Here is a 23,398-nt window from a genome sequence, read left to right on the forward strand (position 1 = left end):
AAGAGTAAGTGTTTAGAGTCTCCTTGTTTGGAGATGGTCACAGGCTGGTACATTTGTTACAAACATGTTACTAGTCTTTATTTATCCTGTACATGAACTTTGTACAGCTTTTTCATCATTTCAAATCATTTGTACTTCTTTTATTTTTCTTTATGACACCCAGACTCATCTCTGTTGCCACTCTCCCCCCTCCCCCCCGGCCATTGAGCATTCCCACCTTTCCCATGCACCTGCTTATTTCCATCTAATAAATTCTATCTCACATACTCATCAAGTTTCCAATTTTCCCACCCACATTTTCCCACCCACACCTGCATGACAAGCAATTTACAGGAGCACATTAACCTAACAACTAACACAGTGTGGCAGGATCACCCGTGGGAAATTGACTTGGTCACAGGAGAACATGCAGACTCCACACAGACAGCACTGGAGACCTGGAGTGAAGCTGGGTCACTGGTGGTGTCAGTCCGCTGCACCACTTGCAGTACAGTGTCACTGCACCTCCCTGGGTCACTTTGTTACAGCAGGCATGAACTTGTTTAGTTTTCATGATGAAGTGAATTGAATCTTGCGTAATTATCATCAAACCTCTGACATCTGACCTTGTAGAGAAAGGGACGACATTTATGATGGAGTTGATATTGGTTGAACTGACAGCTATCATGTAAGGACTTCTGCATTGATATCCTCAGTTTGTATGGATAGATTTCCAACACTCTTAGTTCTGGAGAGCCAAGTTGCATCCTGACCTATGGTGTTATCCACATGAAACTTACAAGCATTCTTTGTGGTCCTGTAGGTTTGCTTGTCTGTTGCAATTACCACCTCATTGCAAAAACATACTGATTATTTGATTAATTAGTTTAAAATGAGATGGATGACAAGAGATTGGGGATCTGTCAATTCGGAAGTTTTTATGATTAGAAATTCTAATGGAACATGTTTCTTTTCAGAGAACAGGTGGCCCAGTCTGAGAATCCTACATTCTTCATATTGGAATAGCTCAGCAAACTGAAATACTACTTTGAAGAAGGTGCAGTGGAAAAAGTTATCTTTCTGAGAGAACACAGCCATCAGAACTGGATAACACAGACCTTAACATTGCAGTGACGGGAGAAACAGGTGCAGGAAAATTCACCTTCATCGATGCCATGAGAGGACTTTGGAACAATGACGCTGGAGCTGCTAAAGTTGGGCTCACTGAAACTACAATGGAGCCAATCGAATACCCACATCCCAATCAGTCCAATGTCCGCTACTGGGGACCTGTCAGGGATTGGGTCCACAGAATCTCCAGCTGCTGAATATCTGAGGGAAATGGAATTTGAAAGATACGATTTCTTCATCATAATATCAGCTTGTTGTTTCAAAGAAAATGATGCAAAACTAGCTAAAGAGATTAAACAGCTTGGAAAAAATTCAATTTTCTCTGCACTAAGAATGATGAAGCTCTTAGTTCAATGAGAAAGGGGGAAGGAAATTAATGAGGAAAATGAACTGGAGTATACTCAGAGTGACTGCATAAAGAAGTTGAGAGAGGTGGGGATCTTGACCCCGAACGGTGTTCCTGATATCCAGTTTTGAGCAGGATCGATATGCTTTCATTTCATTTTTAAATCTTTTTAATAATTGTTATTGAAAATCAACTACAAAAAAAATACATTAAAATAATCAAGTCAAAATATCAATATGTACAATAAACGTTAAACTATTAACCAAGCTAAACAGTATATCAATATGTACAATAAACGTTAAACTATTAACCAAGCTAAACAGTATATCAATATGTATAATAAAAAAAAACAAAATGTTAATGCTATCTTTTTTCTTTTTTTGGAAAAAAGAAAGAAAGAAAAAAGAAACCCTGCTAACTAAAACAAAAAAACCCTGCTAACAAAAAAAATCGAGAAAAAAGAAATGATTTGGAGCTCAAACCCAGAGCTATATGCCATACAAGCTTCCATAAAAAAAAGACATCAATCCACCAACCAAATACATTTACCCAATCATCAGAAGGGGATCATCTTAAGTTAACTCAAATCAAATGATAGTAGTGGGAAAAAGAGCCCCACCTTTTCTCAAGGTCAAATTGAAGATCAAAAGTTCGACTTCTGATTTTTTCCAAACTAAGACATAACATCACCTGAGAGAACCAATGTATCAAAGTGGGAACAGAAGCATCTTTCCATTTCAATAAAATAGCCCTTAGAGCCAATAACATAACAAATGCAATTACCTGTTGGTCTGATATAGAAATACCATAAATATATTGAGGAATTATACCAAACAAAACTGTCAATTTATTAGGTTGTAAATTAATATTTAAAGCTTTAGAAATTGTTGAAAAAATAGATTTCCAAAACTGTTTCAATACAGAACATGACCATAACATATGTGTCAATATAGCTATATCAGTTTTACATCTATTGCACTGACTATTAACATTAGGAAATATTTTAGACAGTCTCTCCTTTGTCAAATAATAATGATGTACAATTTTAAAATGAATTAGAGAATGAACTGGCAGGATTGATATGCTTTCAATCAATTAAATAAAACACTTGAAGATGATCTGATTATAAAGAAAAGAATCTTTGTCCTGGCCTATGCAAACCAAGGTGTGGAGATTATTCATGAGAAAAGCAAGACGCTGCAGAAACGTGTCTGGATGTCGGCAACGCTTTTGGAATCTGTGGGAGCAGTCCCCATTCCTGGTCTCTCTCTGACTTGTGATATCGGCATAGTGATTGTGGCAATAATCCCTTCCCGTAAATGTCTGTGTCTGGATGAAGCTTCTCTTCAAAGACTGGCCAAAACCACAGATAAATCTGTGGAAGAGCTTAAGGCCATAGTTACAGCTCAGAAGCTGGGGCAAATAGATAAAAATATAATTGTGAGTTTAGGGTGGGGTGCTACAGTTGTTGCCATTTCAGCTTTGGTATTTGGTCTTTACCCTATCCCTGTCATTGGTTCCATTTTTGGAGCAGGATCATCATTTCTCATGAACTCCTGACCGATGCACTGAAGGACCTTACAGAGAGCGCAGAGAGGGTGGTGAAGGTTGCATATGGCATTGATTGACTGGTCAGCACCAAAATCAATACAATGAGCTCATGTCTTTCCGTGGATAAAATATTTAAGATGCCTGTCACTAAACACTGCTGTAATTCAACATGACAACCCTCCCATTTCTCTCTTTATTGCTTCTGCCTGCTCTGGATCTCTTTATTGCTAACTGCCGATGGGACATCAATCGTCTCGATCTCACCTCACTTTGTTCCCATTCCAACCTCAATCCTTCAGAACGCTCTGCTCTCCACTCCCTCCGCACTAATCTTAACTTTGCTATTAAACCCGCCAATAAGGGGAGTGCTGTTGTAGTCTGGCGTACTGACCTCTACCATGCCGAGGCACAGCGACAACTCGCGGATACCTCCTCTTATTTACCCCTCAATCGTGACCCCACTAAGGAGCAACAGGCCATTGTCTCCAACACCATCACCGACTTTATCTGCTCAGGGGATCTCCAATCCACTGCTACCAACCTTATAGTTCCCAACCCTCAAACTTCCCGTTTCTACCTCCTACCCAAGATCCACAAACCTGCCTGTCCTGGCAGACCTATTGTCTCAGCTTGCTCCTGCCCCACCGAACTCATTTCTGCGTACCTCAACACGGTTTTATCCCCCCTTGTTTGATCCCTTCCTACCTATGTTCGTGACACTTCTCATGCTCTTAAACTTTTCGATGATTTTAAGTTCCCTGGCCCCCACCGCTTTATTTTCACCATGGATGTCCAGTCCCTGTATACTTCCGTCCCCCATCAGGAAGGTCTCAAAGCTTTACGCTACTTTTTGGATTCCAGACCTAATCAGTTCCCCTTTACCACCACTCTGCTCCGTCTAGCGGAATTAGTCCTTACTCTTAATAATTTCTCCTTTGGCTCCTCCCACTTCCTCCAAACTAAAGGTGTAGCTATGGGCACCCGTATGGGTCCAAGCTATGCCTGTCTTTTTGTTGGCTTTGTGGAACAATATATGTTCCAAACCTATTCTGGTATCTGTCCCCCACTTTTCCTTCGCTATATCGACGACTGCATTGGCACTGCTTCCTGCACGCATGCTGAGCTCGTTGACTTCCATTAACTTTTCTTCCAACTTTCATCCTGACCTCAAGTTTACCTGGTCCATTTCCGACACCTCCCTCCCCTTTCTAGATCTTTCTGTCTCTATCTCTGGAGACAACTTATCTACTGATGTCTACTATAAGCCTACTGATTCTCACAGCTATCTGGACTATTCCTCTTCTCATCCTGGCTCTTGCAAAAATGCCATCCCCTTCTCGCAATTCCTCCATCTCTGCCACATCTGCTCTCAGGATGAGGCTTTTCATTCCAGGACAAGGGAGATGTCCTCCATTTTTAAAGAAAGGGGCTTCCCTTCCTCCACCATCAACTCTGCTCTCAAACGCATCTCCCCCATTTCTCGCACATCTGCTCGCACTCCATCCTCCCGCCACCCCACTAGGAATAGGGTTCCCCTGGTCCTCACCTACCACCCCACCAGTCTCCGGGTCCAACATATTATTCTCCTTTAACATCTGCCGGACGATGCTGAGGATGTTCTACGAGTCTGTGGTGGCCAGTGCTATCATGTTTGCTGTTGTGTGCTGGGACAGCAGGCTGAGAGTAGCAGACACCAACAGAATCAACGAACGCATTCGTAAGGCCGGTGATTCTGTGGTGATGAAACTGGACTCTCTGACTGTGGTGTCTGAAAAGAGGATGCTGTCCAAGTTGCCTGCCATCTTGGACAATGTCTCCCATCCACTACATAATGTACTGTGTGGGCACAGGAGTACATTCAGCCAGAGACTCATTCCACTGAGAAGCAACACAGAGCGTCATAGAAAATCATTCTTGCCCGTGGCCATCAAACTTTACAACTCCTCCCTTCGAGGGTCAAACATCCTGAGCCAATAGGCTGGTCCTGGACTTATTTCCTGGCATAATTTTCATATTACTATTTAACTGTTTATGGTTTTGTTACTATTTATTATTTATGGTGTAACTGGAACAAAAACCAATTTCCCCCGGGATCAATAAAGTATGACTATGACTATAGGAATGGTTGAAAAGAGATAAATATAAATATTAATGAATGTATTGCTGGTGGCTGGTAAAAAGACCCTTACCAGGAAATGGTTATTTCAGGAGAGCCCAACTTTAAATGTATGGATGGAAATTACAATGGACATTTACAAAATGGAGAAGATAACAACTTCTGTTAATATAAGTTGGAACAATTTTATTCATACTGGAAAAAATGGTTTGACTACATAACACCTCATAGGCCTGAATTTATTCTCACAATCAATGAATATGTTGTAAAAAAAACACTTCCTACTCTGTACATAGTTTTCTTCTTTCGATTGTACTTTCTTTCCTCTTCTCTCTATAGATGTATACCTCAGATAAATATTATGTGGAGATTTGAGACAAATATGATTATATGATATATATGTACAGTATCCAAAATACATCTTATGGAAATGTTTGTTTGATGATGAAACTCAATAAAAAATAAATTACAAAAAAAAAGGGAAAGACCATAAGACCATAAGACAAAGCAGCAGAAGTTGGCCATTTGGCCCATTGAGTCTGCTCCACCATTTTATCATGAGCTGATCCATTCTCCCATTTATCCCACTCCCCCACCTTCCCACCATAACCTTTGAAGCCCTGACTACTCAGATACCTATCAATCTCTGCCTTAAATAGGAAAAGGAACTACCTAAAAAATTTACAGAAGATTTCTAATTTGCTCTGGATTAAGGCAAAGCACATCTATACTGCACCACCCAGCTACAAATGGTTTAGTGGAGAGGTTTGTCCAGAGTCTAAAGACTGCACTGCGATCAATGTCAGCAGAATACACTATTCTAACACTGAATCTGCTGTTGAACTCATGTGGCGGCTCACTGGTTGTTCAAAGGCAAGAAATTTGACTAAAAACATCACTCATTACAACTTTTCTGGAGCAATTTGTGGTAAATTTGCACCACAAACAATGAAGAGACATGTGAAGCAAAGCAAATTTGAGGGATAAACCAAGATGGTACTTTGCAGAACTTAGTTGACGTACTGAGCCACTCGGCGAGGAGAAATCGAGACAGAGGAGTTTCAATGCTTGTACAACTGGCCCCGATGTAAGGTTGGATCACTCTGGGCACTGGGCCAATTTGGAGAAATCAAGAGTGACTGGGTTTGGCAGTGAAATCTGGGCACGAAGCAAGGCGCTAGGCAACGTGTTCTAGGCTTGGAGCCTTTCGCTGCAGCTTTGCCTGGGTCCTAGTGGAAACACTGGACAATTTAAACGCTGGCCCAGATATACTGGAAAGACAGGGGGTCAGGATCGGAGGTGACAGCCGATATCACTCACTCACCTGTGATGTCCACTCCTCTCTCCATGGTGCTGAGGCTATGAAGACTGCCCTGGTGTTGTGCTCCGTACCTGCTAATATAATGAACTGATACCGAGGCTTTGGGTCTACTCCGGGCTACTCTGGGGTTTGGATCTCAGGTTCATTTTGGTTCAGAAAGTTGCTGCTCATGTCTAGTGTTTGCATGATCTGTGTTTCTGTGTTTCTTTTCCCTCTCACTGTGCGTCGGGTGTTGGTCTTTATTTTATTTTTTCATTGGGTTCTTTCGTGTCTCTTGCTTTGTGGCTGCCTGTAAGCAAACAAATCTCAAGATTACATGATTCATACATTCTTTGATAATAAATGTTCTTTGAAACTTGAATCAGCAACTCACCAATTTCCTCCTTGCATGTCATAATGCAACACAGTCCACAACCGACAACTCACCAGCTATTCTGTGGATGTCTACATAGCAGTTGTATTTTGTAGTAAATGGTACATATATATGTGACTCTGTGTGTGTGTGTGTGTGTGTGTGTGTGTGTGTGTGTGTATTTGAGTAATAGTGCAAATATATTGTTTGATTAAGCATTGTTTGTTTTACTTAATAATTAGTTATGGGTTCTATGTAATAGTGCATGAATGTCTGACATCATCACATCACCACGTCATAAGTGCACATCATAAGGTAAAAGTGAAACCAAAGAGTATACATTTGTCCCAATCTCCCCATGTTTTTCTTTTGATTAGTTTTATGTTTTCGAGTTAGAAACATAGAAACATAGAAACATAGAAAATAGGTGCAGGAGTAGGCCATTCGGCCCTTCGAGCCTGCACCACCATTTATTATGATCATGGCTGATCATCCAACTCAGAACCCTGCACCAGCCTTCCCTCCATACCCCCTGACCCCCGTAGCCACAAGGGCCATATCTAACTCCCTCTTAAATATAGCCAATGAACTGGCTCAACTGTTTCCTGTGGCAGAGAATTCCACAGATTCACCACTTTCTGTGTGAAGAAGTTTTTCCTAATCTTGGTCCTAAAAGGCTTCCCCTCTATCCTCAAACTGTGGCCCCTCGTTCTGGACTTCCCCAACATCGGGAACAATCTTCCTGCATCTAGCCTGTCCAATCCCTTCAGGATTTTATACGTTTCAATCAGATCCCCCCTCAATCTTCTAAATTCCAATGAGTACAAGCCCAGTTCATCCAGTCTTTCTTCATATGAAAGTCCTGCCATCCCAGGAATCAATCTGGTGAACCTTCTTTGTACTCCCTCTATGGCAAGGATGTCTTTCCTCAGATTAGGGGACCAAAACTGCACACAATACTCCAGGTGTGGTCTCACCAAGGCCTTGTACAACTGCAGTAGTACCTCCCTGCTCCTGTACTCGAATCCTCTCGCTATAAATGCCAGCATACCATTCGTCTTTTTCACCACCTGCTGTACCTGCATGTCCACTTTCAATGACTGGTGTATAATGACACCCAGGTCTCGTTGCACCTCTCCTTTTCCTAATCGGCCACCATTCAGATAATAATCTGTTTTCCTATTTTTGCCACCAAAGTGGATAACTTCACATTTATCCACATTAAATTGCATCTGCCATGAATTTGCCCACTCACCCAACCTATCCAAGTCACTCTGCATCCTCTTAGCATCCTCCTCACAGTTAACACTGCCACCCAGCTTCGTGTCATCCGCAAACTTGGAGATGCTGCATTTAATTCCCTCATCCAAGTCATTAATATATATTGTAAACAACTGGGGTCCCAGCACTGAGCCTTGCGGTACCCCACTAGTCACCGCCTGCCATTCTGAAAAGGTCCCATTTAATCCCACTCTTTGCTTCCTGTCTGCTAACCAATTCTCCATCCACATCAATACCTTACCCCCAATACCGTGTGCTTTAAGTTTACACACTAATCTCCTGTGTGGGACCTTGTCAAAAGCCTTTTGAAAATCCAAATATACCACATCCACTGGTTCTCCCCTATCCACTCTACTAGATACATTCTCAAAAAATTCTATGAGGTTCGTCAGACATGATTTTCCTTTCACAAATCCATGCTGACTTTGTTGGATGATTTCACCGCTTTCCAAATGTGCTGTTATCACATCTTTGATAACTGACTCCAGCAGTTTCCCCACCACCGACGTTAGGCTAACCGGTCTATAATTCCCCGGTTTCTCTCTCCCTCCTTTTTTAAAAAGTGGGGTTACATTAGCCACCCTCCAATCCTCAGGAACTAGTCCAGGATCTAACGAGTTTTGAAAAATTATCACTAATGCATCCACTATTTCTTGGGCAACTTCCTTAAGCACTCTAGGATGTAGACCATCTGGCCCTGGGGATTTATCTACCTTCAATCCCTTCAATTTACCTAACACCACTTCCCTACTAACATGTATTTCACTCAGTTCCTCCATCTCACTGGACCCTCTGTCCCCTACTATTTCTGGAAGATTATTTATGTCCTCCTTAGTGAAGACAGAACCAAAGTAATTATTCAATTGGTCTGCCATGTCCTTGCTCCCCATAATCAATTCACCTGTTTCTGTCTGTAGGGGACCTACATTTGTCTTTACCAGTCTTTCCCTTTTTACATATCTATAAAAGCTTTTACAGTCAGTTTTTATGTTCCCTGCCAGTTTTCTCTCATAATCTTTTTTCCCCTTCCTAATTAAGCCTTTTGTCCTCCTCTGCTGAACTCTGAATTTCTCCCAGTCCTCAGGTGAGCCACTTCCTCTGGCTAATTTGTATGCTTCTTCTTTGGAATCAATACTATTCCTAATTTCTCTTGTCAGCCACGGGTGCACTACCTTCCTTGATTTATTCTTTTGCCAAACTGGGATGAACAATTGTTGTAGTTCATCCATTCAACCTTTAAATGCTTGCCATTGCATATCCACCGTCAATCCTTTAAGTGTCATTTGCCAGTCTATCTTAGCTAATTCACGTCTCATACCTTCAAAGTTACCCCTTTTTAAGTTCAGAACCTTTGTTTCTGAATTAACTATGTCACTCTCCATCTTAATGAAGAATTCCACCATATTATGGTCACTCTTACCCAAGGGGCCTCTCATGACAAGATTGCTAATTAACCCTTCCTCATTGCTCAAAACCCAGTCCAGAATAGCCTGCTCTCTAGTCGGTTCCTCGACATGTTGGTTCAAAAAACCATCCCGCATACATTCCAAGAAATCCTCTTCCTCAGCACCTTTACCAATTTGGTTCACCCAATCTACATGTAGATTGAAGTCACCCATTATAACTGCTGTTCCTTTATTGCACACATTTCTAATTTCCTGTTTAATACCATCTCCGACCTCACTACTACTGTTAGGTGGCCTGTACACAACTCCCACCAGCGTCTTCTGCCCCTTAGTGTTATGCAGCTCTACCCATATTGATTCCACATCTTCCCGGCTTTTGCCCTTCCTTTCTATTGCGTTAATCTCTTCTTTAACCAGCAACGCCACCCCACCTCCCCTTCCTTCATGTCTATCCCTCCTGAATATTGAATATCCCTGAACTTTGAGCTCCCATCCTTGGTTACCCTGGAGCCATGTCTCTGTGATCCCAACTATATCATAATCATTAATAACAATCTGCACTTTCAATTCATCCACCTTATTAAGAATGCTCCTTGCATTGACACACAAAGCCTTCAGGCGCTCTTTTACAACTCTCTTAGCCCTTATACAATTATGTTGAAAAGTGGCCCTTTTTAATGCTTGCCCTGGATTTGTCGGCCTGCCACTTTTACTTTTCTCCTTAGTACTTTTTGCTTCTACCCTCACTTTACACCCCTCTGTCTCTCTGCACTGGTTCCCATCCCCCTGTTGTGAACTAACCTCCTCACACCTAGCCTCTTTAATTTGATTCCCACCCCCCAACCATTCTAGTTTAAAGTCACCTCAGTAGCCCCCGCTAATCTCCCTGCCAGGATATTGATCCCCCTAGGATTCAAGTGTAACCCATCCTTTTTGCACAGGTCACGCCTGCACCAAAAGAGGTCCCAATGATCCAAAAACTTGAATCCCTGCCCCCTGCTCCAATCCCTCAGCCACACATTTATCCTCCACCTCATCGCATTCCTACTCTCACTGTCGCGTGGCACAGGCAGTAATCCCGAGATTACTACCTTTGTGGTCCTTTTTCTCAACTCCCTTCCTAGCTCCTTATATTCTCCTTTCAGGACCTCATCCCTTTTCCTACCTATGTCATTGGTACCTATATGTACCACGACCTCTGGCTCCTCACCCTCCCACTTCAGGATATCTTGGACACGATCAGAAATATCCCCGACCCTGGCACCAGGGAGGCAAACTACCGTCCGGGTCTCTGGACTGCATCCACAGAATCGCCTATCTGACCCCCTTACTATCGAGTGCCCTATCACAACTGCCCTCCTCTTCCTTGCCCTACCCTTCTGAGCTACAGGGCCAGACTCTGTGCCGAGGCACGACCACTGTCGCTTCCCCCGGGTAAGCTGTCCCCTCTAACAGTACTCAAACAGGAGTACCTATTGTTAAGGGGCACAGCCACCAGGGTACTCCCTATTACCTGACTCTTCCCCTTCCCCCTCCTAACCGTGACCCACTTGTCTGCCTCCCGTGGCCCCGGCGTGACCACCTGCCTGCAACTCCTCTCTATCAACTCCTCACTCTCCCTGACCAGACGAAGGTCATCGAGCTGCAGCTCCAGTTCCGTAACGCGGTCCCTTAGGAGCTGCATCTCGATGCACTTGGCGCAGATGTAGACGTCCGGGAAGCTTGGAGACTCCAGGGTCTCCCACATCCGACACCGAGAACAGCAAACTGCCCTCACACTCATACTGCCCCTCTCCTCAAATAACAACAGAAAATGAATGCCAAACCTTCCTCGTCTCACCCGTTTCCGCCTAAGCCCGTTGAGCCGAAGCCCTTAAGTCTTCACTCTGCTCCCGGCTCACTCCGCCGCCCGCAAACTACGCTGCCCGCTCTATGAGGATCTGTTACTTTTAAATCTGCCGCACTGCACAGCCCGACGTCACACGCCTGCGCAGTCCCGCCTCTCAGAACACCGTTGGAGAAAAAAAATAACGAAAATTTCAAAAATATCTTTCTCGGCACTCCCACTCAGACTCTCAGACTCCTTCTTCGAATCAAACCCGAAGCAGGATTTCTGCCCTTTTAAATCTGCCGCGCTGCACTGCCCGAAACATGACAGTGTTGTTCCTCCAACCTGAGTGTGGTCTCATCATGGCACTAGAGGAGATCATGGACAGACATTTCGGAATGGAAATGAGAAGTTGAATTAAAATAGGTGGTCACTGGCAAATCCCACATTCAGTTGCAGACAGAGCCGAGGTCCATTGATGGTGCAATCCCCATTCTACATGAGGTCTCCCCGATGTACAAGAGGCCACACTGTGAGCACCCAATACAGTAGATGACACTGACAGACTGGTTGATGAAATGTTGTGTCACCTGGAAGGACTGCTTCTCCCTGAATGGTGATGAAGGAGGAGGTGTAGGAGCAGGTTTAGCATGCCCATTTGCATGGATAAGTTGTACCAGGGAGATCAGAGGAGAGGGATGAGTGCCAAGGCAGCCACATAGAAACCAATCCCTAATAGTAGGGTGGGGTGTAGTGAAATAGAAAGCTGTGCTTAGTGGTAGGACCCCATTGGAAACAGTGAATGTTACAGAGAATGATATGCTCGATACAGAAGCTTGTGGGGTGATAGGTAAGGACAAGGGGAACCCTATGGGAGAAGCTGAAGTACAGCCAAAACAGTTGGGAGATTCACTAGGTTTGTAAAATTTCTCTGTAGATTGACTATCTCCAGAGATGGAGACATAGAGATCAAGAAGGAGGAAAGAGGTGCCAAGGAAGACAATAGACAATAGGTGCAGGAGTAGGCCATTCGGCTCTTTGAGCCAGCACCACCATTTACTGTGATCATGGCTGATCATCCACAATCAGTATCCAGTTCCTGCCTTATCCCCGTAAACTTTGATTCCATTATCTTTAAGAACTCTATCCATCCCTTTTTTGAAAGCATCCAGAGACTTGGTCTCCAGAGCCTTCTGGGGCAGAGCATTCCATATATCTACCACTCTCTGGGTGAGAAAGTTTTTCCTCAACTCCGTCCTAAATGGCCTACCCCTAATTCTTAAACTGTGGCCTCTGGTTCTGGACTCACCCATCAGCAGGAACATGCTTCCTGGCTGCAACGTGTCTAATCCCTTAATAATCTTATATGTTTCAATAAGATCCCCTCTCAGTCTTCTAAATTCCAGAGTATACAAGCCCAGTCGCTCCAATCTTTCGACATATGACAGTCCCGCCATCCCGGAAATTAATCTTGTGAACCTACGCTGCACTCTCTCAATAGCACGAATGTCCTTCCTCAAATTTGGAGACAAAAACTGCACACAGTACTCCAGGTGTGGTCTCACCAGGGGCCTGTATAGCTGCAGAAGGACCTCTTTGCTCTTATTCTCAATTCTCCTTGTTATGAAGACCAGCATGCCATTAGCTTTTCTCACTGCCTGCTGTACTTGCATGCTTGCCTTCAGTGACTGATGTACAAGAACACCTAGATCTCGTTGTACTTCCCCTTTTTCGAACTTGACTCCATTTAGATAATAATCTGCCTTCCTGTTCTTACCACCAAAGTGGATAACCTCACATTTATCCCCATTAAACTGCATCTGCCATGCATCTGCCCACTCACCCAGCCTGTCCAAGTCACCCTGCATTCTCATAACATCCTCCTCACATTTCACACTGTCACCCAGCTTTGTGTCATCAGCAAATTTGCTAATGTTACTTTTAATTCCCTCATCTAAATCATTAATATATATTGTAAAAAGCTGCGGTCCCAGCACTGAACCCTGCGGTACCCCACGGGTCACCGCCTGCCATTCCGAAAGGGACCCATTAATCACTATTCTTTGTTTTCTGTCAGCCAGCCAATTTTCAATCCATGTCAGTACTCTGCCCTCAATACCATGTGCCCTAATTTTGCCCACTAAACTCTTATGTGGGACTTTATCAAAGGCTTTCTGAAAGTCCAAGTGCACTACATCCACTAGCTCTCCCTTGTCCATTTTCATAGTTACATCCTCAAAAAATTCCAGAAGATTAGTCAAGCACAATTTCCCCATTGTAAATCCATGCTGCCTCGGACCAATCCTCTTACCACTATCCAGATGTGTCGTAATTTCATATTTTATAATTGACTCCAGCATCTTTCCCACCACCGACATCAGGCTAACTGGTCTATAATTCCCTGTTTTCTCTCTTCCTCCCTTCTTGAAGAGAGGGACAACATTAGCCACCCTCCAATCCACAGGAACTGATCCTGAATCTATAGAACATTGGAAAATGATTACCAATGCCTCCACGATTTCTAAGGCCACCTCCTTAAGTACACTGGGATGCAGACCATCACGTCCCGGGGACTTATCATCCTTCAGACCCAACAGCCTATCCAACACCATTTCCTGCCGAATATAAATTTCCTTCAGTTGATCCATTACCCTAGGTCCTTTGGCCACTATTATATCTGGGAGATTGTTTGTGTCTTCCCTAGTGAAGACAGATCCAAAGTACCTGTTCAACTCGTCTGCAATTTCCTTGTTCACCATAATAAATTCACCCGCTTCCATCTTCAAGGGCCCAATTTTGGTCTTAACTACTTTTTTTCCTTTTCACACACCGAAAGAAGCTTTTACTATCCTCCTTTATATTCTTGGCTAGTTTACCTTCGTACCTCATTTTTCTCCGCATATTGCCTTTTTAGTTACCTTCTGTTGCTCTTTAAAACTTTCCCAATCCTCTGGCTTCCCACTCGTCTTTGCTATGTTATACTTCTTCTCTTTTATTTTTATACTGTCCATTACTTCCCTTGTCAGCCACGGCCTCCCCTTACTCCCTGTAGGATCTTTCTTCCACTTTGGAAAGAACTGATCCTGCATCTTCCGCATTATTCCCAGAAACACTTGCCATTGTTGTTCCACTGACATCCCTGCTAGGGTATTGTTCCATTGAACTTTGGCCAGCTCCTCCCTCATAGCACCAAAGTTCCCTTTGTTCAACTGTAATACTGACACTTCCGAGTTTCCCTTCTCCCTCTCAAATTGTAGATTAAAACTTACATATTATGGTCTCTACCTCCTAATGGCTCCTTTACCTCAATGTCCCTGATCAAATCTGGTTCATTGCACAACACTAAATCTAGAATCGCCTTCTCTCGGGTAGGCTCCAGTACAAGCTGTTCTAAGAATCCATCTTGGAGGGACTCCACAAACTCTCTTTCTTGGGGTCCAGTACCAACCTGATTCCTCCAGTCTACCTGCATGTTGAAGTCCCCCATAACAACTGCAGCATTACCTTTGCGACATGCCAATTTTAACTCTTGATTCAACATACACCCTACATCCAGACTACTGTTTTGGGGCCTGTAGATAACTCCCATTAGGGTCTTTCTATCCTTAGAATTTCTCAGTGACCAAGTGAATTTGACAGAAGGGTAGAATTTGGAGGCAAAGTTGATGAAGCAGATGAACTTAACATGGGTGCAGGAAGCAGCACCAATGCAGTCATCGATGGAGCACAGAAAGAGTTGGGGTGCGTTACCAGCCAGGCTTGTTGCCAATGAAATAGTTGGGGTCATCATAGATGCCCATGGGAACACGTTGGGATTGGAGAAAATGGGAGAAGCCAAAGGAGAACCAGTTCTGACAAAGAGAGGAGGGTGGTGATGGAGCAGAAATGTTCAGGTCTGTTGTTCAGAAAGAAGCAGAGAGTTTTTAATCCTTCCTGATGAGGGAGAGAACTGTATAGGGACTGGACATCCATAGTGAATATGAGGCATTCAGGGACAGGGAACTTCATTACTGAGGAGTTTGAGAGCATGTAAAGTGTTATGGATGAAGATAGGAAGGGTCTGAACCAAATAATTCTGGGTATTTGTGTAGTGAGGAAAGCTACTTCAATGCAGGGGACCAGAATGAGACCCATGGGGAGACATCTGATGGATCAGTCGAATGTTGTATTGAACCAGGAATTGAACTCCTGGTACTGTAAGAGAAATTGTGTGATGCAGGAGGAAGAGCTGGGAGAACCAGAGATGTACAAATTAGAACGAGACAGAAAAATGATTCCAGACATTACTGGCACATTTGGAAGAAGCAGAAACAGTACAGTGAGCAGAAAACATGAGAGGGATGAGGAGGAGGTCAGTGGAGGAAGTCAGGAGTAAAAGCACTGTTGCCGTGCACTAAATACCAATTGTATTTTCATATTCTTTTTGTATGTTTCACTTCTGGTTCATAGATTGCAGCTTATCCATTAACAGGAACACATCAAAAGTCACAGAGAGATCCAACGTGGAAACATGCTCTTTGGCCTCCCATGTTCATGCTGACTGTCAGACAAACAACTGATTACTTGCAGTCCAGAAATTATATTGTTTCCATCAGCTCTTCTTGCTTCCAATTGACATTGATAAAGGATCGTCAGTGTTGCCTGTGGAGAAGCAGGTTTTGGAGACACAGTGTGAGGAAAGGAGAGGGGTGTAGTACCAATGTGACAATGAATAATCTTGTTGAAATAATGGCCAGTGATACACATTGTACTTCATACTGCTGGGGTGTGCAGTTCAATGAGAATATAAATGTGTAAAGGTATCTGCCAGATGTAAACACCTCACCTGTAGAATGCAGAGTAACAGACACAGCTGATATCTTCCAGACCACTCAGTCACAAATATCTTTACATTACAATAGTTGTTCAGATATTTGGCAGAATTACCCTATTCCATTAGATACGGGTCATCCTTAATAACAAGTTGAATAAAGAAAAGGATGACTCCACAATCCAGTGAATCACAGTAACCCTTGAGATTTACAATGGGTTGCTTTCACGGTGTTGGTCACTGATCCCTTGTGCTAGCAACTTCAGCCCTGGGAAGAAGCCTCTGACTATCCATATGATCAATGCCTCTCATCATCTTGTACACCTCTATCATGTCACCTCACATCCTCTGTCGCTCCAAGGAGATAAAGCCCAGTTCACTCAACCTATTCTCATAAGGCATGCTCCCCAATCCAGGCAACATCCTTGTAAATCTCCTCTGCACCCTTTCTATGGTTTCCACGTCCTTCCTATAGTGAGGTGACTAGAATTGAGCACAGTACTCCAAGTGGGATCTGACCAGGGTGCTATATAGCTGCAACATTACCTCTCGTCTCTTGAACTCAATCCTACGGTTGATGAAGGCCGATGCACTTTATGCCTTCTTAACCACAGAATCAACCTGCATAGCAGCTTTGTGTGTCTTATAGACTCAGACCCCAAGACCCCTCTGATCAAACCACACTGCCAAGAATCTTACAGTTAATGCTATATTCTGCCATTATATTTGACCTACCAAAATGAACCACCTCACACTTATATGGGTTGAACCCCATCTGTCACTTCTCAGCCCAGTTTTGCATCCTTTCAAAATCCTGCTGTAAACCCTAACAGCCCTCCACACAGTCAACAACACTCCCATCCTTTGTGTCATCAGTAAATTTACTAACCCATCCCTCCACTTCATCATCCAGGCCATTCATAAAAATCATGAAGAGTAAGGGTCGCAAAGCAGCTGCCTGAGGCACACCACCGGTCACTGAACTCCATGCAGAATATGACCCGTCTACAACCACTCTTTGCCTTCTGTAGGCAAGCCAGTTCTGGATCCACAAAGCAATGTCCCCTTGAATCCCATGTCTCCTTACTTTCTCAATAAGCCTTGCATGGGTTAACTTATCAACTGCCTTGTTGGAATAAATATATACTACATCTACTACTCTACCATCATCAATGTGTTTATTCATATCCTCAAAAAATTCAGTCAGGCTTGTAAGGTACGACTTGCCTTTGGCAAAGCCATGCTGACTATTCCTAATCATATTATGCCTCTCCAAATGTTCATAAATCCTGCCTTTCAGGATCTTACCAACCACTGAAGTAAGGCTCACTGGTGATAATTTCCTGGGCGATCTCTACTCCCTTTCTTGAATAAAGGAACAACATCCGCAACCCTCCAATCCTCCGGAACCTCTTCCTGTCCTCATTGATGATGCAAAGATCATTGCCAGTGGCTCAACAATCTCCGCCTTTGCTTCCCAGAGTAGCCTGGGGTACATATCGTCTGGTCTCGGTGACTTATCCAAATTGATGCTTTCCAAAAGCTCCAGCACATCCTCTTTCTTAATGTCTATATGCTCAAGCTTTTCAGTCTGTTGTAAATCATTCCTACAATTGCCAAGATCCTTTTCCGTAGTGAATACTGAAGCAAAGTATTCATTTAGTACCTCTGCTGTCTCCTCCGGTTCCATACACACTTTTCCACTCTCACGCTTGATTGGTCCTATTCTCTCACATCTTATCCTCTTGCTCTTAACATACTTGTAGATTGCCTTGGGGTTCTCCTTAATCCTGTCCGCCAAAGTCCTCTCATGGCCCCTTCTGGCTCTCCTAATTTCATTCTTGAGCTCCTCCCTGCTAGCATTATAATCTTCTAGATCTCTAATATTACCTAGTTTTTTGAACCTTTCGTAAGCTCTTCTTTTCTTGTTGACTAGATTTACAACGGCCTTTGTGCATTGAAAAACTATTGAATGCTTGGCTTCATTTTTTTTAAAGAATACACAATGATACTTTAGGTAATCTGCTGGACTGGCGATCATTTCCAATTAAGAAGTTGTTATTTGTGAGATATTCTTTGTTTGGATGTAATATGCAGGTTTTGAATGTTGGGGTTGGTGCTTGCCTGCAGTGATTTGTGCTCATTGCTGACTGAGAACAAAGAGCCCTAAATTATCGACTGTCGCTTGATGGGAAGAGGGTAATAAATGATGCCAGCTTCAAGCAGAGCCAATAACAAGGTCTTATAGTTCAGACACATAACCTGTGGCCAACTTCACTGGAATGCAATATTTGAATTGATAAGGAATGGATGTAAAAGTGGATGCTTTGTGTGTGCTCACAGAAGCAACATGGGTTTCCAAAAAAAGCAGAGGAAGATATAGGTAAAGTAATCCAAAGTTTGGTACAACAAGGGGTACTGAGGCCGGTAGCCTGCACTAATAACTCACCCACATGGCCAGGGAGGAAACCAGATGGTAGTTGGAGGTTCACTTTAGGCTATGGAGTGCTGAATAAAGTGATCCTGTCAGCAGCCCCAAATGTAGCAGCTAACCCAGAAATAGAGGTCAAACAGAATGAAAGAGTGCAATAGTCCAGTTTTGAACAGAAATAATGGATGTTGGTCTATCCCACTCGAAAGTGAGTGTCAATATAAATTTGCATTTACCTTTCAGGGACAGAAGTATATGTGGACTGCCCTACAACAGGGGTTCCATAATTCTCCATCTATATTTCATCAGCATTTAAGGAAAGGGTTTAAATGGTTTTCAAAACCTTAGTGCCTGGTACAATATATAGATGGTCTACTTTTGCGGACTGAAACCAAACAGGAACATCATCAGCTATTGAGAGAACTGCTGCAATTATTACATGCATTGGGACTAAAGGTAAACCCTAAAACAGCACAGATGATGAAACAAGAAATTACTTATCTGGGAATGACCTTGACACTGAGAAAAAAAGAGAAATTGATAAATGAAGAGTACAATCGGTTACGAAACTGCCTATTCCCACGATGTGAAAGGGCTGGGGTCTTTTCTGGGGCTGGTAGGATACTGTAGCGAACACATTGATGGATTTTCCACCAAGGCTGCTCCTTTAATGGAGTTACAGAAAAAGAATGTGACATGGGAATGGAAATCAGACACACCCAGACCATCGCAGCTCTGAAGCAAGCGTTGGCCACTGCGGCTGCTCTAAGAACCCCAAATCTGAATGAGCCATTCTCACTGGAGGTGTCCACAACTGATACCACCCTCTCAGCAGTGCTATTACAGGAGACACATGGGAAGTTAAGACCAGCAGTGTATGCTTCATGCATGTTCTCACCTGTAGAACAGGGGTATACTGTATGTGAGAAGAAGCATGTTAGTGGTTTGCTGGGCGGTACATTTTGCTCACATAGTGGAACTTAATCCACTTATAATACTGACAGAACATACCCCCATATACGTAATTACTGCTAGGTAGAAGAGTTAAAAATGGTTCAGTAAGCAAAACAGAATTGCTGTATGCTGTTGCAAGGGAGAAATATAACAGTAAAACGAGTAAGTACCACCACTATGTTAGCTGACATCCTGGTGTACCAAGGTGGTGAACATGGGTGTCAGGTTATGATAGCAAATGATCCCAAGGGACCATTTATATCAAAACAAAAAGGAGGGGTGCAAGGAGGTCAGACAAAGTAATGCCTGAGAACAAAGACACAAAGGCAAAAGAAAAACCCTATTTTAAAATGTATGTAGATGGCTCCTCATCAGTACAGTATGGTGAGAGGAGAACTGGGTGTGGCATATATGTAGAGGATGAACATGGCCAGGAAAGGTGTAGCACAGCTTTAAAGTTACCCAAAACTACGAGTGCACAGGCAGTAGAATTGACAGCTGTAGCGTACGTGGTTAGCCACCCAGAATGTTTTCCACCTTGATCAGTCATACACTCCTGTAGTATGTATGTTTGTAATAGCCTTACAGAACATTTGCCTCTGTGGGAAGCAAGAGGATTTGTTTCAGCTGACGGAAAGCCCCTCCTATCTGCTGCTCTGCTGTGATATATATTTGAAGAATCAAAGGGGGAAGAATACAGAGTCATAAAGGTGAAAGCTCACTCTAAATCGTCCCCTGAGTGGAGTAGGAAGGCTGATGAGTTAGTGAAGAAAGGTGCTTCAAATGGGCAGGAATGGCAGCCGCAGATTGGGGAGATGGGAAAGCAGAAGGAACAATGGGTTAAGGTTATGGATTTAACCAAGGAGCAGAAGAAAGATAAAGAATTTAAAAATTAATAAAGGAACAGGGTCTGACTTGTATAAAGAGCACAGGGGTTTACTTGTTAAGGATGAAGTAGCCCTACATGATGGAAGGTTTGTGGTCCCAGAGGGAGGAAGAAGTCTGATGATCCACTGGTACCATGATTTATGGGGACACCGGGAAGCTGAAAGCACCCTGGAAAAGATAAAGGAGGTGTGTTGGTGGCCCAGGATGTCAAGAATTGCTTGATTTGTGCACAATATAATCCTAACAGAAACGTGAAGACAGGAACCCTACGACATACCAGACCAGTGGGAGGGCCTTGGATTAATTTGCAGATAGAATAGGTTGGACCTTTGCCACCCACACCAGGAGGGTACAAGTATAGTCTTGTAGTAGTAGATACTTTCACCAAGTATGTGGAACTTTTAAATTCTTTTACAACTCTCCAAAGATATAGCCATTCAAGACGATCGAATGCTTTTTCAGCATCTAGAAATAGCAGGCCACAGGCAGGTGGGATTTTATGTGTTGCACTCTGTACGTGTAAGAGCCGGCGAATATTATCAGATGAGACACCCCCTGATAAAGCCCATTTGATCTGGGCTAATTATTTTCCCAACGGCTGTCTCAAGTCCACTGGCTAAGACATTGGAAAATATCTTGAGGTCGGCATTTATCAAGGAGATTGGATGGTAATTGGGGTCCAAGGGGTCCTTACCGGGCTTAGGTATAACTGTGATCAGGGCTGTGTTTAGATCTCTATAGAAAGAGCCATTTCCAAAAGCATAATTTAATGTTTCTAACCATACTGGTCCAAGAATATTCCAAAGTAATAGGTAAAGTTCCACAGGTAGGCTATCTATGCCTGGCGTACAGCCCTTCTTTGTAGCTTTGACTGCTTTAAGTAGCTCATCCAGTGTAATAGGAGAGTCTAGAGTTTTGGTGTCCTCTAATGACAACGTAGGGAGGTCTGATCCACGAAAAAAAATCCGTGAAGTCATTCTCAGAAGGAACTGAGCCACTTGTATACAGTTCTTTAAAGTAATTGTTGAATGTCTCGTTTATTTCCTCTGTTGAAGATACTACTCCACATTTAACACATCTAATCGCTGGTATAGACCTTTTAGTTTCCTGTTGTTTGAGCGTTAGAGCTAAAAGATGGCTTGGTCTGCTGCCTTCTGCGTAATACTTATGTTTGGTTATATGGATCATGTATCCTGCCCTGTTTCTTAATAAATCATTTAATTCTGCTTGTTTTGTTTTCAGCTTGTTTTCTTTTGTTCTGGTGTATATCCTTTTGAGATCATTTTCCAAAACCTTACATTCTTCTTCTAAGGTGGAAATCTTTTGAAGCCGGCTTTTATGTAGATGGGAATCGAACCATATGCCATTATTTCGTAAGAAACCCTTGACGGAGGCCCAAATCACTATCACATCTGAGACACTATTTTTATTTAAATTTATAAATTCTGTCAGTTTTGTTCTCAATAGATAGATGTCTGGGAAAAATTCTATTGAGTGTACTAAAGGCAGCAGACTGGAGGATATAAGAATGTAATCTATCCGAGAGAAAGTTTTCTGTCTTGTGGACAAGAAGGTATAGTCTTTAGCAGATGCAATATGCACCCTCCACACATCCGTTAAATTTAAATCCGTTAGAAAAAGGTTAAGTGCTTTGGAAGCAGATTCTTTAGAGCTTGATATAGTTGAGGAAGATTTATCGAGGTTAATATTCACCAAAGCATTCATGCCCGACCCAACATATAGTTGGCAGTCACTTAACTTCAGTAATTGTGAGGTAATTGAGAGAAAAAATTCAACCTTGAATATAGTTGGGGCATATAGGCTAATGAATGCAAATTTTTTACCCTGAATGGATGTGCAGCAAAAAGCTAGACGTCCTTTATTGTCGGCACCCATCCTTTCAATTGATACATTAAAAATATTACATCTCATTACTATCATAACTCCTTTCGTATGAGTACCATCAGCTGCCGCCACAACCAGTTTATAAAAACGGTTTTGAATCCTGGGAATGTCATTAGGTTTGAAATGTGTTTCCTGAAACAGCACAATATTGGTGCTGGAAGGGGGGTGGTTAATGTCAGTGTTCAGTGTCTGACATTGCTAAGTGACACTCGCAGATGTTACAAAGTAAAGGGTTGAATGGGAGGGGTAATGGGAGGGGTGATGGGAGGCGGGTGGGAAGAGGGGTAGCTCAGGGCTCCACCACCACCTTACAACAACAGATCCAGGGGAAGATGAGCAACACAGATAAATTAGAAAATCTTACTATTTAATGTTAGAGAATTAAACTCTCCCTACAAGCGTTCAAAGGTTTTAGATTTCTTATGCAGAAAGAAAACGATGGTGGGGGAATTATCTGGCTTCTCGGGATTTGGTATTCTGTTTTCATGGAGCTGGGACAGAGTAGTTTTCTGCCAAACTCTGACCCAGAGTATGGTAACAGCCTTAAGAGACATGAAACTCAATAACCCTGGTGTGAGTGCTTTAAGGGCTGGCATTTCCCTATGTATCATTTGTAAAAGTGGCAAGTCCTGACTTCCAGTGATATCCCAACATGACAGTGTTCATGCAGGTGGTATGTTGAGTACAGATGCAAGAGGCAAGGTGGATGGCGAGTGATAGCACAAACACTATCCTGGGTTAGATGCGTCTATGCCAAATAGTGTCATGGGGCTGGGCACTTGTTGGCAGCTGAATGACACTTATTGGATATGCTGTTTCTAGGCCTAGCCATTATTCCCATAAGGTGGTGCAGCTGATATGTGGTGCTGTATGTAAACCAGCCCAGCGCCCTGAATGGACACTTTGCCCTTGCTGGTTGTTAAGAGGGCAATTACAAAGGAAGGATGTTTCAAATGATAGCCTTTCTATACATGGCACGGCCAAACTGTCCTGGGAACTGATTTTGATGGCCTTGGATTACTGGCTGACAAAAGAAGGTGGCACTGGTACTGTTATTAGTCAAGAATGCTGCATCTACATTCCTGATGGGTCAGAAAAC

General features: G+C 43.0%; 2 protein-coding genes and 2 pseudogenes across 5 annotated transcripts in view; 3 read left to right on the forward strand and 1 right to left on the reverse strand.

Moving 5' to 3' along the window:
- The window catches only part of LOC140204100 (interferon-inducible GTPase 5-like), a 628,716-nt gene that overhangs the window by 229,922 nt on the left and 375,396 nt on the right, over positions 1 to 23,398 (reverse strand). The gene's annotated exons all lie outside the window — the stretch shown is intronic.
- LOC140204097 (interferon-inducible GTPase 5-like) overlaps positions 1 to 23,398 on the forward strand; it is a 173,843-nt gene that overhangs the window by 12,762 nt on the left and 137,683 nt on the right. The gene's annotated exons all lie outside the window — the stretch shown is intronic.
- On the forward strand, positions 943 to 1,587 carry LOC140203701 (interferon-gamma-inducible GTPase 10-like; annotated as a pseudogene).
- LOC140204098 (interferon-inducible GTPase 5-like) lies at positions 2,549 to 3,084 on the forward strand (annotated as a pseudogene).

The sequence above is a fragment of the Mobula birostris genome, chromosome 10 (genome assembly GCF_030028105.1).
Source record: "Mobula birostris isolate sMobBir1 chromosome 10, sMobBir1.hap1, whole genome shotgun sequence".
Taxonomy (NCBI): Eukaryota; Metazoa; Chordata; class Chondrichthyes; order Myliobatiformes; family Myliobatidae; genus Mobula; species Mobula birostris.